The sequence below is a fragment of the Dermacentor albipictus genome, chromosome 8 (genome assembly GCF_038994185.2).
Source record: "Dermacentor albipictus isolate Rhodes 1998 colony chromosome 8, USDA_Dalb.pri_finalv2, whole genome shotgun sequence".
NCBI classification, from domain to species: domain Eukaryota; kingdom Metazoa; phylum Arthropoda; class Arachnida; order Ixodida; family Ixodidae; genus Dermacentor; species Dermacentor albipictus.
This window is the reverse complement of record NC_091828.1, coordinates 29,167,947-29,173,924: the sequence shown is the minus strand read 5'-3', so window position 1 is coordinate 29,173,924 and position 5,978 is coordinate 29,167,947. Positions and strand designations below refer to the sequence as shown.

General features: G+C 51.6%; 1 pseudogene; it reads right to left on the bottom strand.

Annotated features, from left to right (window-relative positions):
• Positions 1-2,049: 2,049 nt before the first annotated feature.
• Positions 2,050-5,877, bottom strand: LOC135905229 (uncharacterized; annotated as a pseudogene).
• Positions 5,878-5,978: the final 101 nt, after the last annotated feature.

The following is a 5,978-nucleotide window of genomic DNA, read 5'->3' as shown; positions in this document are numbered from 1 at the left end:
CGTTTTCCTCCTCAAGATACTAAACTTCTGACATACAACACTCTCATTCATCCCATTTTCCAGTATGGCTACGCTGCATGGAATCCAGACAATGATAAGGACATTTTGCTGTCTCTCTTTCCCTACTTGCTCTCACTCCTCCTGCAGAGTGTCGCAAACTTTATTGCCTAAAATTCCTTCACATGTTAATCGATTCTCCTCGTCTCTCCTCTCGAGATAACTTTCTGCATTTTTACAAACCCTGATCTACAAAGAGTCAAAACGATCTAAATATCGCAACCTTTTTCGCTCGCACTGTTTTCGTTAGAAAGTGGTTCTTTCCATCAACAATTGAAGTCTGGAATTCTTTACAGAACAACATCCGTTCACCACCACTGAATGAATTCGCGCCAGCTTGTTTATAAATTCTTGTATGTTTGTTGTTCATTCCGCTCCTGCAATAGCACCAATCAGGCTCCAGTATGAATAAATGAATAAATAAGGAAATAAATAAACAAAATAAATAATTAATTTCTCTTTCACACGTCGGAACTGTTCATAGCAGCCACCTGCGTAGCTCCCATTGTATCGCTTGTCATTATTGCTGTCTATGCGCCACCTGATTCTCCACTGGAACCGTTGCTTAACCAGTTTCAAGTCTGCATGTCTGACATGACACTGCCATTTCTTGTCATTGCCGGTTACTTTCTTGCCAAGCGATGGGGCCAGTTGATGATGACAGTCACGGAGCACGCAAATATCGCAGTTTCCCGTCCACTAATCGTCAAATAAATCTCAATAACGCCGCTGTGCACGTAGCTTTCAATCATTCCATGGCGAAATCTCCATGGACGTCACCATTCCAGCCCTTGCTATTGTCTGATACGGATACATTTGGGCCCGCATTCGCAAAGAACCCTAACGCCAGAATCGTTCCGATTCAGCAATACCTAACACTGGATATATTGCTAACGAAGGGGGGCAGTCAATCAATGAGTAACAGCACTGAGGGACAATATTTCTTTTTAATTTGGCCCAATTCCCGAACAGTATCCGATCAAACGTTCATTCAGCTTCTTCAGTCAAACACACATACACACACACAAACCTAAAAGAAAATGCCTTACCTACTTCGGAACGGACAAAAGTTTGGAATCACAATAAACATGCCAATAGATTCAATTGGTCGCGCAAATGACTCTTCATTCACATGACACTTGACTGCTTGTCCTTAATAAATGCTTCCCTCAGACAGTTCGTGGAATAGTTCGTTCGGTTACCGGGAGTAAGTAGGCAATAATTATCTTCGCGTAGGAAGAAGACTGAAGAACGAAAACTATAGGCCTTAGAATCAAATTTTGCACAAATATTTTAACAGCTGGGATGACGTTAGCTGATAAACCTGCATAATAGTCATTGTCATCAGATATTTCCCTTAATTTTTCATACACTTGTTAAGTTAGATTTGTCATGTCTGCAAACACGTCGCGCATCAGTCAATCAGTTTCTTTTGTCCAATGAAATCTGAATGATGCTTACCACATCTCCTGTAGGTTACGTGGGCGCTTTTGATGAAGCAGCTGCATTTGAAATCTTCATCCATGCACTTTTGTATATACTTGTTGGGGCACCTTGGATTTTCTGAGGGAAAGAAAGTCGTTACACTTATAATGCATATGGCAATCTCGGTAAAAATGTGGCTTTCGAAAATTGTGCAGGGATGGCATTGGTGGCGGATGGGAACATGTAGCACGTTTATAACGCATGAGTAAATCACTCGCAATATCGTATGTCTGACGTCTACCGGCGCAATACTTTAGGAATGTGACGAACGTATTCAAGTCAGAAGGCTGCTACGCTTGTTATACATGTATAAATTTTCTACCTGAGCAACAGGAAATGTGCGAATTAATGCATAATATTTTCAGAGAGAGAGAGAGAGAGAACAACTTTAGTGAAAATGCCTGCAGAGTCGGTTAGGCTCTCTCCACGCAGGGAGGCAAGCTTTTATCGCGACGCGGCCACTACGTCAGTGTCGTGCATCGTGCTCCTCGAGGTCTTGGTTCCTCGCTACTTCCGCGGATCCGAGAGGGCCGTTGCCCCCTTCCTGGGGGTGCTGCCCTCCTTCTCCTCGGTTTCGCGTGGTCGCTGCCTCTCTAGAGCTGCCGAGACCTGTTGGACGGCCTTGAGTTGTATGTCTTGGTCATAGCTCATCGTTGCAGCCTCTAGCTGCGGTGGGATCGTCGTCTTCTCACTGGCTTCTCGTGGATTTATACTACAGTTCCAAAGGGTGTGAGCCACGGTGGCTCTCTCCTTAGCGCACAGTCTGCATACGTCACTCGCGTACACACTCGGACACACGTGCTTAGCTAGCACCGGGGTGAGCAGGGACCCCGTCTGTGATTGCCTGTATAACACTGCCTCCTTCCGCGTAAGCCCCGGGTGAGGCGGCGGCATAGTCTGTCTGTTAAGTCTGTACCACTTCACTATTTCGTTGAAGGTGGTCATCTTGTCCTTGAGGAGGGAAGATAACCGATGGTCATTTACGGAATGGATCCCAAGGGAAGGGAACCGTAGCAGAGGGCAGCAGAAAGTGAGATGGGCGGATGAGATTAAGAAGTTTGCAGGGACAACATGGCCACAATTAGTACATGACCGGGGTAGTTGGAGAAGTATGGGAGAGGCCTTTGCTCTGCAGTGGGCATAATCGGGCTGATGATGATGATCGTGTCCTTGGCACGGCACCGCGACCAACACTCCGAGTCGGCCGTGCTTGCAGCTGCGCGGTTGGTAAGTCCTCGCGCGGCCGAGTTGGCCGTGTCGTTGTGGTTCACGTTCCCGCGTTCCGACACGTCACTGCCCACGTGGGCCGGAAACCACTTGATCACCACAGCGCTTTTGCGTCCGATGTCTTTGGCCTTGCGCAGTATGCGCGCAGCCTCACTACATACCCTACCCTTGGCGCAGTTCTTCACTGCCATTTTAGAGTCGCACAATATTGTAGTGCATCCGGGGTTGGAGACGGCCAAGGCGATGGCCACCTCCTCCGCCAAGGGCGCCTCTCGAGTCCGGACGCTCGCTGCGGTCTTCGTTGCACCCGTCGATGCCCTGACAGCCACCACAGCGTATGCGTCGCTGCTCCCTCGATACTCCGCCGCGTCCACGTAGACGGCGCCTTCTTCTCTGGCGTGTTGGTCCACGAGAGCCCTGGCCCTCGCCAACCTCCGCTTCTTGTTGTGCTCGGGGTTCACGTTCCTCGGTATCGGGCAGACCCTGAGGTTTCTGTTGATGCTATCAGGTATAGGTACGTCTTTCTGCTGCTCGCCTTCCCTCGGCTCGAGGCCAAAGTCCCACGGAATCTGTCTTCCGGTTATCGTTTCAGAGAGATGCTCGAGTTGCGGTGTTCTCTGTGCTTCGGCTATTTCGTCCAGCGTGTTGTGGACTCCCAGCGCCATGAATTTTTTGGTGCTCGTGCTCCCGAGGAGGCCGAATGCCGCCTTATACGCCTTGCGTATGGTGGCGTCTATCTTGTTACGTTCGCTCGGCCTCCAATTGTAGAAGGCGGCCACGTACGCTATGTGGCTAACTGCGAAGGATTGAACGAGCCTAGTCAGGCTCTCCTCATTCATCCCCGCTCTTCTGTTGGACACCCTCTTGATGAGTCTCAGTGCCGCGGCCGCTTTTCCCGCGAGCTTGTTGACAGTTTCAGCGTTGACTCCGTTTAACTGGATGAGCAGCCCGAGCACTCGAATCTTCTCGACCTCCGGTATTACTTGCCCTCCCGCTGTCTTGACCGTGATCTTGGCCCGCTCGTGCTTGACTTCCATATTCTTTGTTTACCTGCCCGCTCCTGTCGGTGGAATCACCAGCAGTTCTGACTTAGCCGGAGAGCAAACGAGTCCAGACCCGCCCAGCTGCTCCTCGATGGCGTTGACCACTTCTTGCAGCGTTGTCTCGATGTGTCCGTCGCTTCGTTCCGGTACCCATAGCGTAACGTCGTCGGCGTAGATGGTGTGCCGGATTCCCGCTACTCTTTCTAGCCAGTTGGCCACCCCGATCATAACGAGGTTGAAGACATGTGGGGAGATCCCCGAGTCCTGCGGAGTTCCGACGCTGCCCAACTTTTTCTCCTCGAGCTGCAGGTCTCCCACGCAGATTTCAGTGTTCCGTTCCGTCTGGAAGTCCTTGATGTACTGGTATGTCCTTCTGCCCATGTTTAGCCTGGATACTTGGGCCAGGATAGCCGAGTGCCTCACTTTATCGAAGGCGCTCTGCAAGTCCAGCCCGAGTATGGCTCTGTTGTTCTTGGTGCCCATCGCATCGTCGATGATCTCGTTCTTCAGTAAGATCTGGCGTCTTGTGTCCCGAGCTTCTTCCGAAACCCGATGATGGAATTGGGGTAAAGCTCCGATTCTTCCAGGTAGCGCTGCCACCTGTTTATGAGAACATGCTCGAGGATCTTTCCCACGCACAAAGTGAGCGAGATCGGCCTGAGGTCCTCAATGTTGGGCGGCTTGCCAGGCTTGGGGATGAGGATCGTCTGGGCTGCTTTCCATTGCTTGGGCAGCCTTCGTTCTTGCCAGCACTTGTTGTAAAGTTCATGAGCGTTTTGATGGCCGCTTCGTTGAGGTCCTTGAGCGCTCTGTTGGTCACTCGATCGTGACCCGCGGCGGACCTGCCATTGAGATCCCGCAGGGCAACTCTGACTTCGCACGTCTGGATGTCTCGATCTAGCGTCTCGTTCTCGTTGCCTTGGTAATCCGGGTGTCCTTCCGTGGGGGTGGTCGGTAGGTACTTGGCGTCCAAGCGCCCCTTGACCTCGTCCTCCCCGTGTTCACAGATTGCCTTGTGTAGGATTCTGGCCAGGTTGTTGTGTTGGTGGCCCTTGGTCTTGGTTTCGTCGAGGAGGTGCCGCAGCATGTTCGACGTCTTCCACGGCCTCGTTCCACTGTTGGGTGCATAGCACCCTGCAGTGGACCTCGATCTGCCTGTTGAGCTCGGCGATCTTCTTCCTTAGACTTCGGTTGGTTCGTCGCTTCCGCCACCTCGCCTTTATGGACCGCTTGGCTTCTATCAGGTGGGTCAGCAGACTGTCCATCTTGTCTATCCGTTCGTACGTCTCCAGCTCTTTGGTGGCTCCTTCCGTCGTCTCAACGACGTTGGCCGCCCATTGCTCGATGTCCGTAATGTCCAGTTGCACCACGGGTAGCGCCTTTCGAAAGGCGTCCCAGTCCGTAATGCGATGCTTCTTCACGCCGCTGCTGCCTTGGCCTTCGAGTGGTATGACGACCTACACGATGTAGTGATCGCTGCCCAGCTCTTGGCCCGTGTTTCTCCATTTTGCTTCTCTCGATCCTCCATTGGTTCTGAAGAAGGTAAGGTCCGGAGTGGTGTCTCTCGTAATCCTGGTAATCCTCGTAATCGTGATCGTAATCGTAATCGTAATCCTCGTAATCCTGGATCCTGGTGGGAAAGGCAGGATCCGTGATTAGGTTCAGTCCCACATCGGTGGCGTCTTGCATCAGCTCTCTCCCCTTGACCGGAGTCTTGGCTCGGAGCGTTAATGTCTCCGCACACTAGGAGCGTATTGCTCCCCGCGACTGAACTCGCTTTGTGGAAGAGTGCCTTGAATTGGTGTTGTCCGTGGGACGGATTGCTGTAGACGTTCACCAGGAAAGTGCTCTCCTTCCTCCTCTTGCCCGTGATTACGTCCACCGTGCAGTGTCCGATGGCGCTTCTGCCGATCATTTCGTATTCCATGAAGGTGATCCCTTTCCTAACGAAGGTGCAGACCCCTCTTCCCTTGCCCTTGGACATGTCTTTTTTGCTCGGCGGGCTGTCGTGCGATCGGTAGCCCGGTAGTCTTAGCGTCTCATGGCTGTGTGTTTCTTGAATCATTATGACGTCTGGTTCCCTCGTTAGTTGCTGCAAGTGTTGCTGCAGCACCGCTCTCTTGCCGGTAAAGCCATTGCAGTTCCAGGGCCAGACCAAGAGGTCTC